This window comes from Tupaia chinensis, unplaced genomic scaffold, assembly GCF_000334495.1.
Source record: "Tupaia chinensis unplaced genomic scaffold, TupChi_1.0 Scaffold000290_1, whole genome shotgun sequence".
Taxonomy (NCBI): domain Eukaryota; kingdom Metazoa; phylum Chordata; class Mammalia; order Scandentia; family Tupaiidae; genus Tupaia; species Tupaia belangeri.
In genome coordinates this window covers 2121473-2133009 of record NW_006159775.1, presented here as the reverse complement: position 1 = coordinate 2133009, position 11537 = coordinate 2121473, and the positions used below count along the sequence as shown (strand labels likewise).

Here is an 11537-nt window from a genome sequence, read left to right as displayed (position 1 = left end):
CTGCTTAACAATTAAAGTAGATAAAATGCTTGCTTAGGCTTCTCATTTTTCAGTGAGAATAAAACACCCGTGAATTTTTCACATCATGATAAAATTATTTTTAATGTGTTGTAAGTTCATAAGGGTAAGAGAGGAGATTGGACCAAATAATTGTAAGAAAAAAAGTCAAAATTTAAAATAAGTAAGACTATAATAAGACTTCTCCTTTTCTAATATATGTATAATATAGTATATATAATACAGTATATATAATTATATTCTATATTTCATTATATATACATATACACACACACACATATATATCCTTGTTATTTAATCCTGTATTTCACTCTTCTTTGTTTCTAGGGTATGTGTAAAAAATTCATTATTTACATGTCTAAATCTGACATGCAAATCTCTATGATTAAAAAAAATTCTGACTTCTCTTTAGATTTAAATATAGTGACTTTCAAAAATATTTTCATCCATTTGCTTGTGCAGTGAGTATTACTGTAGAACCACTGTGTGTCTGTCATCATTCTAAGTTATCAGGAAGACAATCATGTACAAAGTTACTGCCTTCATAAAGCTTATATTCTAGTGTGAGAGATGAATAAATAATATATCAGATAGTTGGAATGCTAAGCAGAATATATCAGGATAAACAGCAGAGAACAGAGTGCCATTTTAGGTAGGAAGATCAATAAGGGAACAAATTTGAATAATGACGTCTAATATTTGGCCAGAGCCCACAGAACCTGAGATGGGAGTGACCTCTTTGTGTAGTGAATGCACATGATTTATCAGATCCCACCAACACATGGGATTATTGAGACTGTCTAAATCAATCCTGTTAATGGGAAGATAACTATAATTTTTTTTTAATTTTAATGTATTTTATACATTCAATTACTGTACATCACTACAGCTTATAAAATGAATTTAGCCAACATGAATATACTTCCCACCAGTCCAGTTGAAGGTATCATACACATTATCATCAACCGACAATCCTCCATTTCTGTGTCCCTCAAATGTCTTGCCTCTCTATTTTTTTTCTTGGTTCCTTTCCTCTCACACTCCCCTAACTCTCACCCTCCCCTAACTCTCACCCTCTTTCCACATTGTCTTCAGTGTCTGTAACCATTTTCCATGCTTTGGTATCCTCTAATCTTTCAATTTTCACCAGAGTGTGGACAATTGGTATATATTAAGTGGAGACATACAGTATCTATCTTTCATAGCCTAGCTTGCTTCACTCAGAAATAAATCTTCCATATCTGTCCACTTACTATCAAATTCCAAGATCTTGTTTGAATAGTATTCCACAGAGTATATGTGCCACACTTTTTCAGTTCATTCATCTGTTGATGGACATTGGGTTGGTTCCATGTCTTAGCAATTATGAATAATGCCGCAATAAACATAGATGTGCAAGCACTTTATCAACTGAGTATTTACCTGTCCTTTGGGTAAATATCCAGGAGTTGAATTGCCAAATCATATGGTAATTCTATTTGTAGATTTTTGAGGAACCTCCTTATTGTTTTCCACAGTGGCTGTACTAATTTACATTCTAGCCAACAGTGTAGGAGAACTCTCTAATTTTCTGTGTTCTTATTCGAGGAGGGATCTTCTCATTAGGCAAAAATCTGCCTTCTGCAACTTCCATCAAACCTGAATACCTAAAATATGCACCCAAAATAAATGAAATGTTTCTTTCTTTTATGGTATTCTATGAAAGCATTTTTAACTCCTAACTTCTATTCAGGCTCTGATTGAAAGTTAAGTGTTTATATTTTCCCATAACACAAAAATTTAACTTCTGGTCATACATTATCCAACCTAGAATTTACACTAGCTAGCCTAGAATTGAAATACAAATTTAAAAACAAAAAGTTATCATTTTTCTATTCTCATCCAAAGTTCGCATGATGTTTTTGCTTTGCAAGTGTCCAGTAGGCTTCAGGAAAAATAGAGAGCAGGACTGATGCCTTTAATTCAGTGGTAGCATAGGAGACTGTCACCCCAAGGTTAAGAATAAAAAGAATTATGAGTATTCAGTTCTACATACTTCAGAATCACCCCCAAGAAATAGACGCCAATAGTAGTAGGGATGCATCTTCCTTTGGATTAGACAACTGCTTTTGATCACAGCCTGTGTGATACAGACTAAAATGGACCACTTCTTGGTGGAAGAGAAACAGCAAAAACTAAAGCTGGTTTATAATCAGGATATCATCCAAGGGGCAATTTTTATTAATCATAGATCCCAGCCAAGGTGTCAACCTGGATCACCCAGGGGACTCTCTAACAGGGTCCTTCTACCTGAGTACTGTCTACTCTTTTAACCTACTGCAGTCAGGTGTGACCCAGGGGCCCTGGCAAAAAAAAATATGCAATGGCCAAGATTCCCAAGATTTCTAGGTAGAGGAAAAACAACCAGCACCAAGATCCTAGGAAGTCATCAGGCCAATACTGAAGGATGTCCTGAGTGACTCTATATTGTCGTATAAATGCATCTTTGTGTATCTGTGTGCTGACTTTATTATATACATAAAGTTAGCCTTATATAAGTAAAAAGCATCTAAGATACAAAGTATCTGATGTTGTGTAATATTTTCATTAATTTCCTGATGTCATGTCTTGGAGAGACGAAGTCATGAGGAGGAATATTATTTCCAATGTATAACTTATTCCCAGATGCACAGGTTTAATGTACCCTAACTCCACTTTTAAAAAATAACAATAGCATGTACCTCAAGAAAAAAAAATATGAAAGTATGCTATGGTTGAAATAATACACTTAATGTAGAGAATGTCAAATACATGTAAGTACTTTGAATCTAAGCATGATCTAAGCAAGATGGTTGGGCCCTAATGCGACAGATCAGGATTCATTATATAGTGAGAATTTCTTTTATCTCCCATTAAATAAACTCATATGATAATGAACGTGTGAGATAACATGGATTAGAAGAGGGGGAGTTATTGTTACAGAATTTTCTCTGTGTATTGAAATTATAGAATGCTAGCAGCCAATCAAGAAAGCTAAAACAATCATTGTGACCATTTCAGATAACCTGGATTAAAGGAAAGAGTTTGGAGAGGAAAGTGCAGGGTTGGAGCTGGGGGCAGAGGGCACCAATCACTCATGGAGAGTGCAACACTGGGCTCTTTCTGTACCTCCTCTCTCTTCCCACCCATTGCCATCAGAGGCCCTCTCCCCTTCCCTTTGCTGTGTCTCTCTCCCCAACTCCTTTCTTTCATCTTCAAGTGCTATTACTTGGGCTTCAGATTTCTGCTGCTGCAAACCATCTTGCAGCTGGGATAGTAATATCAACCTGTGTGCTGGTAGGGGAAAAATAGGGGGGAAGAAGGGGAAGAATGTTGGGGGAAGACAAGCTGATGAGAGATGGTGGGGAGAGTACCTGGATGACTGCTGGTAGGGGGCAGGGAATTTTCAATGTCAGGAAGTGTCATCTAGAACTTTTCTGGGTTTTCATCTGTAAGTTCCTCTGAGGCAAAAGTTTATAAAATCATTCAGCTTTGTTAAGAAATACGAACGGGGAACCAGCAGTTAGCATAATGGCTATGTCACTGGACTCCCATGTAGTCGACCGCGGTTCGCGTCCTGGACCCGGTGGCTTAGAACTCACGCCGGGCACGTGTGCGTGCGTGCCCAAGATCCCGAGAGGAGAATGGAGGAGAAGGGATTGCGGCATGACCATCCCCCCTGGGGGGTGAGCAGTTAGCATAATGGCTATGTCACTGGACTCCCATGTAGTCGACCGCGGTTCGCGTCCTGGACCCGGTGGCTTAGAACTCACGCCGGGCACGTGTGCGTGCGTGCCCAAGATCCCGAGAGGAGAATGGAGGAGAAGGGATTGCGGCATGACCATCCCCCCTGGGGGGTGATTTCTTGCTTTCTGTATCTATGTCTCTGTCTGTCTGGCGAGCGCACACGCCCTATAGCGAAAACCTCTCAAAAAAAAAAAAATAGAAAGAAATACAAACAGACAATTTTGTTCATTATTTACTGTTTATGTTGTTACTACACAACATATCACATGGCTTATTAAATAACGTGAAATTGCCTTTGCTGTTTACTGCCTTTATAGGCTAATCATCAGAGGAAATGTTAGTCCAGGGATTTCAACTTCAACAGAATTTCTTTGGTCTTAGTAGAAATTGTGGTGATACAATAGTCCACAAAAGTGAACTAGTTGAAAAACACAGAAAAATTTGTGCATTTCCATTTCTGAGTTTTTAATCCATTAGGGAAAATAAAAAAGAGCTATGTTAGGAGTCTAGAGATCCAGGCCACTCTCTGTTACCAATTAGCTGTTTAATCTTGGTCATTTGCTTCATTCCTCTGTGCCTCACCATCCTCACCTGTGAAATGACTTCTAGCATAAGGTCTATTACTCTACATATTTCTTAGAGTAAATGCAAACAAGATGAGTGTAACAAGTCTTTAATAGTGTATGAGGGGGGTTGTAAAATAGCGTACGCTCTAGATCTGCCAATTCTTACTTCCTGTGTCTGCAATAGACATGTCAGTGTGAGTTGCTTCGCTAAATAAAAGTGCATGTTTTCTCGTTGCAGATAAATAGGATTTACCAACCCCTGGATGAAGTGCTTGGAAAGTCTTTAAATGCCACAAGCAACTGTCATTTCAAAGAAAAGAGAATAGATGGTTTTGGAAAGTTCATGCTGCTTCTTCATTGAGTTTTAGGTGAGTCGATTTGAGACAAAGAATTTAAAACAGACATTGAACATTTTCCCTGAAAATGCTTCTCTCCTTGCGTGAAGAGAAAATAGAGTAAAATATTATCAATGCCTTTTAATTTTTTACTTATAGTGAGATTTAGACAATGCAAGACTAAATTTCTGTACTTTTTATTTTTTATTGCTGTCAGAAACCATCTGAACTATGATGGGTACAACCTGGAGATGGTCCCTGCATCTTTTCTTATTGTCTATTAAGCAAATAGCAAATGCCATAATACCTCTTTCTATTCTAAAGGTTATTTCAATATTTAGCATAGAAACATACTTAACATCCAAATAAACCAGAAGAAGACAAAACCCTGTTCTAATGGCATAAACGTAAGGAAAATTTTTTTGTGGTAACAGTGGTTTAATCATTAGTTAGTCTATATGTGAGACAAGGATAACACTTTAGAAACTGCCTATTGAGAGACTTTTTTATTATTTAAATTAAAAGAAGGACATGAAGGGGACCAGCAGTTGGCATAATGGCAATGTCGCTAGACTCCCATGTAGTTGACAATGGTTAGAGTTCCGGACCTGGTGGCTTAATCTCACACCAGGCACGTGTGCGTGTGTGCCCGAGATCCTGAGAGGAGAATGGAGGAGAAGGGATTGTGGCGTGGCCATCCCCCCTAGGCAGTGATTTCTCGCTTTCTGTCTCACTGTCTCTCAGGCATGTGCACACACCCTATCACAAAAATCTCTCTCAAAAAAAAAAAAAATAGGACATGGTTACTGTCAAGTACAGTAATTTTTAATATTACTGCATATAATTAAGCACACATACACACACACACACACACACTCACATATATTAAGATTTGTTTCACCTAACCATAAAGTGGATGCATAAATTTGTTTTCATATCATCACACATAATTACTCCCCATGCAACAAAAGACAAGAGGCTGAAAACGTGTGGATTAATATGAGTCTGAAATATGCCATTGTCATTTCTCAGCAAAATGGAGAGGAATAGAGAAACTGAGTGGTGATCATACGAAGGAAGCTGTGTAGCTTTCAATCTTCTCCTAAGTCCAATTTTTAAAGTGTAGTTTTATTATGTACTTGAAGAATGGTGATTTCTAGAACCTTGGACTATACCTATGTTTTCAGTTCTGAATCAAACTATACAACTGACACTCACCACTGTCTAAATCCAATCCAAAAGACAGGATTGCTTCTTTTACACTATTAATTCATTTCAAAATGAAAGTGGATAATTCTTCATAATCGTAACGGTGTAGAAATTTAGTTTATCATGGATGGATATAGAACTAAAACCATAATTTCATGTATTTTCAAGTTATTTGTCCAATATACCATTTAAGAACTTAGCGCCTCTCAAAACTATCAATAAATAAATTTTCCTTAGTATAACCGTTACTCTAGAAAAGAAAAATTGAAAATTCGTTTTCTGAACTCTGTTTTCCAAGGGTGCCAATCTGTGTGTGTGTTTGCCTTCAGGTTCATTCTTTGACCTGCCCCTACTCTATTCGATCCATGGGCCTAACCCCTGTGGACTGTTTTCCAGCCCAGCCTTCCTCTTCATCCTACCCGTCTCCAGTGACCCAGTGACTTTAACCCAAGTTCCAATAACATCACTTGTTTCCTTTGTCCCTTGAGAATTGTGGGTGGTGGTGCCTTTGGATTCCTGTTTCTGCTCATGTTCAGGTTAATACATTATCCTTAGTTTCATGTCTCAATTCTTCTATCATCCATGTAACTATTTTTCCAGATTAAGGTCCATCCATTTAAAGTACTTTGGGTGTTTTTTTTTTTCTTGCTTGGTTGGGTCCTAATTAAACCATCAGTGCTGCCTTAATTTCTTGTACAATTATTAGAGAAAAGTGAGGAGGGATTACTTGCTTCTACCCAGGAAAATAAATGATTCCCAAGTGATTTAAATTTAAACATAAAGTGGGTAGGTTTTCAATTATAAAATGCTTTATGTTCGTTCACACATTGAGCTATAACACATGTACAGAAAGGGCACAAGTGAGTGTGCATCTCAGTGAGCTTTCACAAAGTGCCCAGTAGCAATTAGATCGAGTAGAGCATGCAGTCCTGGTCTTGCCCCTTCCAGTCACTCCTCGCCCAACGGAAAGCACTGTCCTGGCTGATATCACCATTGACTAGTTCTTATTCTAGAACTTTCTGTGATGGAATCACACAGTCTATGTTGTAGCAGATCATTCTCCTTTATTTAAATTCATAAACCTTATCTTTAGAGAAGTTTACAGTTTACAAAAAAACTTGAAGGGAAAGTATAGACATTGCTAGGTATTCCTTGCACCCCTCACTCAAAACCTCCCTCAACTGTTGCTAGCCCTAACATTATCCCCAGAACTGATAAACCTGCATTGACACACCATCACCCAAAGTCTATAGTCTATGTGAGGATTCACTCTTGGTGTTGTACATTTTTGGGGGTTGGACAAATTTAGAATGACATATGTTCATTATTAAAACATCATACAGAATAGTTTTACTGCCCTAAAAAATGTGTGCTCTACTTATTCTTCCCCTTTACCCCCAGTCTCTGAAAACCATGGATTTTTTCCTTTTGCCATAGTTTTGCCATCTCCTGACAGTCACTTAGTTGGATCATATGTTATGTGGCTTTTTCAGATTGCTTTCTTCTCTTAGTAATAGGCATGCAAGCCTCCTCCATGTCTTTCCATGGCTTGATAGCTCCCTTCACTTTAGTGCTGAATAATATGTTATTTTGTGTATTTTCCATATTTTATTTATTTATGCATCCACTGAAGGACATCTTGGTTGCTTCCAGGTTTGGGGCAATTATGAATGAAGCTGGTATAAGCATTTATGCACAAGTTTTTGTGTAGGCATGTTTTCAATTCATTTGGGCAAATACCAGCAAGCACAATATCTGGACCGTATGGTAGGAATATGCTTAGTTTGGCAAGAAACTGACAAATTGTCTTGTAAAGTGGTTGGACCATTTCGCAGTTCCACCAGCAATTAATAAGTGTCTTATTGTTCCACATTCTTGTCAGCATTTGAGTTATTCATGTTTTGGATTTTGGCCATCCTAATAGGTGTGAAGTTGTGCATTATTGCTGTTTCAATTTGGAGTCCCCGAAGGACATGCAGTGTTAAACATCTTCTCATATGCCTATTTGCCATCTGCATCTCTTCATTAGTGAAGTGTCTGTTTAGGTATTTGGCCCACATTTTATTTGGGTTGTTTTTGCATTGTTGGATTTAAGAGTTCTTTGTATATTTTGGATATAACTTCATAGGTGTGCCTTTTACAAATATTTTCCCAAATCTGTTCCTTATTTTCTCATTTTCTTGAAGTTTGACTTTTTTTTCTTTTCTTCGAGAAGTTTTTGCTATAGGACACATGCGCTCACCAGAAAGACAGAGAGACAGAAAGTGAGAAATCACCCCCCAGGGGGGATGGCCATGCCACAATCCCTTCTCCTCCATTCTCCTCTTAGGATCTTGGACACACACACACACACACACACACACACCCACACACACGCCCGGAATGAGTTTAAGCCTCCAGGTCCGGGACTCAAACTGTGGTCGAGTACATGGGAGTCCAGCGACATAGCCATTACACTAACTGCTGGTTCCTTGAAGTTTGGCTTTTTTTTTTTCCACATTATTTATTATTTGTTTTTTGTATATACTTTCAATCATATTGTTTGACTTACAGTGAGACCATTTTGATATGTGCACATTTCTCCCCAGACCCGTTGATCAAAATATCTTTAACAGTTAACACCAAAATATTTTAACGTAATATATTTAAGACCATTTCCTATGCTATCCAGTATTGTGACATTATTGCTGTTTATAAAGTCATTGTTAACTTTCCCAGTTTGCATATCAAACTAATGATAACACTTTTAAATCCTCAGATATCTCACAAATATGACTTCTTTAATGTTCACATTTCTCAAATTCCACTATGTACAACTAAGAACTACTTAGAGTATCAGTCCCATTTGGGCTTTCACATTTAAGTCTGGAGCTTCTGATTTATTTTATTTAGGATTTCACCTACAGTTGAGGGATCTGACCTCTTTCAAGAATGGTTTATTTGTTACTTGAAGATGACTTATTACCTGAACAGTTCACATTTCCTATAATAAATACTGAGTAAATTGGAAAGCAAAGTGAACAGGATGCCAGTGTCTGTCTTTCTTGATGGGTAAACAATTTACCCGTCTCAACAATTCCATTTACTCTGAAGGGCTTCCTTGGTATTAAAGTAGCTTTGCACTTAATCATTTTGATACTTCACTTAGTTATTTTAAATGTAAGTGCCTTGATATTTTCATTTCCTTTCTCATTTATTTATGTAGACATTTTCCTTTTCACTCTGTTCTCAGAGGTCATCACAAGTGCTCATCTGTCCATTTTAATGTACCATGGTTATACTCCAAAGGACACGATGTTCCGAACACCAGCATTGCTTATCTGTTCAACCAGCGTTGATGTTGAACCTTCAGTCCCTGATTTAGAATCCTTTCAGACAATGTGCAAATGCTATCATGAGCAGAATTTCTTGGGCCCCTTCATAATCCTGAAGTTAGGGGGACACAACAATGAGCAGCATTATGCTGTGGTTTAAAAGACGATGAATAACACATGTTCCCAAAACAAGTCTTAACTTTAGTTTGGTATAGCAATGAAAATTCTAATCATTAACATTTCTCTTTAACTTATGGAAATGACACTTTATAATAAAGTTATATTTTAAAAACATACCCTTGGGAAGAAATTGTACCAAATAATAATACGTAACTAATAAATTAGCAAAGAAACTTCTGAGACAATGGGGCAAATACCAGATTTGGAAGGTTTGATGCACATAAAAAAGAAGAAATCTACTGAAATAATTTCACTGATTCCATCCTAGTGGGACAAGGGAAATATCTTTTGTCAAAGATAACTCAGGCTGAACAGATAATGTTGTATCGAGATAGGAAGAAAGCAAGTGTTATTCCTTATAATTATGAACAGTGTTGTCATAGAAATTTTAAATCATTGGTGCCCAAATAGTTCAGGAAAGCATTTGAATCCTGATGTAGTCTTAAGTACTTCTGCAAAACCACAGAGTATAATGTGAGAGAAATCAAATGTGTATAAAGGTGGAAATCATCTCTTGCCCTCTTTGTATCCCTGGTAACTAACATAGTGATTGGCATACCTACTTTGGGCCTAAAACCAATGTTGTCCACCCCATCAACTGCATAAAAAACTCTACATCCATGTTCCTTAGCATGTCATAATACAAGCACAAAGGGCCTTTTGAATCTCAGCATCACCTTTTGCACATGCTCATTCTGCCGAGACTCTCCTCTCATCCACACCTCTCTCCAAATCCCTATCACCCACATGCACCCACACAATCTTCAGTGACATGCACTATGCCAGTCAGTATTCAAGTTTCATCATAGCAACTGCTGTTACCCTTTCACTGAAGTCATTGATGAACTCTTGGTTATCAGTTCTGTCTGAATCCTTGGGCCATTTTTAGGAGATGAGGCTCAAGTATAGAAACCAAAAGAAAGCCAACCTTCTAGCATTCGTTCATGGCATCAAGTTGCAACTTCTCATGTCATCTGTTTTCCCTCTGAGTTTTTCATCAAGGACAAATGCAAGGTCTTTTCTCATCTTTGAAACTCCTATACCAAGCTCAGAGTGAACTTAGCTGGTTTTGAACAAACTATGCTGAGTTCTTTCAGGGTAGTTAAGAGGATAACATTTTGTCCCATCATTAGAAGCAAAAAGAGCATGCCACTCCAGGCATGGGAAACTCAGAGAGGGTCTCTGGCAGTGTGTGCTAAGCACCAAAGCAGCTGCCCCATGAGCACATCTTATCTCATTTTTATCATAACTCTTCAAATCAGCTATTACTGTCCCTGTTTTTCAGAAAAGAATACTAGGGGGTCCAAGAGTTTAGGGAACTTGCCAATGTCATATTTCTGGTAAGTAGCAGAATGAGAATGTTATGTCTTTCCACTGCAGCAAATTGCCACTCTGAAAGTTCTTTCTAATTTAATCCTATAAGCAGAGTGTGTATGTTAGATAGTGTTAGAATTTTCCATTTAAAATATTTCCTGAGGGATAAGCTATTTATAAGTCCACAGATCTTTTTTATTGGAAATAAATTTAAGTTTAGGTTGATTCTAAAATTAACATTTCTGTTCGACAAGAGTTTTAGAAATGTAGCCCCTTGTGGTTCTGAAACTATTTATGCAACAACTTCATTTATAAGCCTGGCAATGATGGTGTCTACAGCTATAGGCTGATAGGATTTTAGGGCTAAGTGTTATCTAAAATCACCACCAGAGCTAAAGCCATTTTAAGACAATGATTTCTGTCTCTCTTCCTGTTTTCTCCTTAATAATATTCATGAAATGAATTTTTATGATTAGGTATGAAAGAGTTTATTTGAGATGCAAAATAAAAAATGTTTCCCTATATGTAGTGACACTACTAGCACTCCTTAAGAGAGTACATAAACATTTTTCAGAATTTTTCCTTTTGTGAAAAATCCTCAGAATGCATGGACAGCATTTATACCTACAGTGTTTATGTATTGATTCTTTAAACATAATACTACATATCTGATGTTCCTTAGCTCTGTAATAGATACCTGAGAGCCTGAGACGAATAAGGTATAATTATTTCAAATTATCTCCCAGTTGGATTTGCCACAGATTATGTCTTAAAATTATAGAAGTGTTCAGAAAGTATATGAAAAATACATATCATGTCAACACTACATGGATTTC

General features: G+C 37.2%; 1 protein-coding gene across 27 annotated transcripts in view; it reads left to right on the top strand.

The window, feature by feature from the left end:
- Window positions 1-11537, top strand: part of DTNA (dystrobrevin alpha) — a 418880-nt gene that overhangs the window by 194703 nt on the left and 212640 nt on the right. For all 27 annotated transcript variants that reach the window (XM_027772649.1, XM_014588626.2, XM_006150549.3 and 24 more), the window contains exon 2: window positions 4588-4717. The gene's annotated coding sequence lies outside the window, so the exon portion shown is untranslated. The remainder of the gene's footprint in view (window positions 1-4587; window positions 4718-11537) is intronic.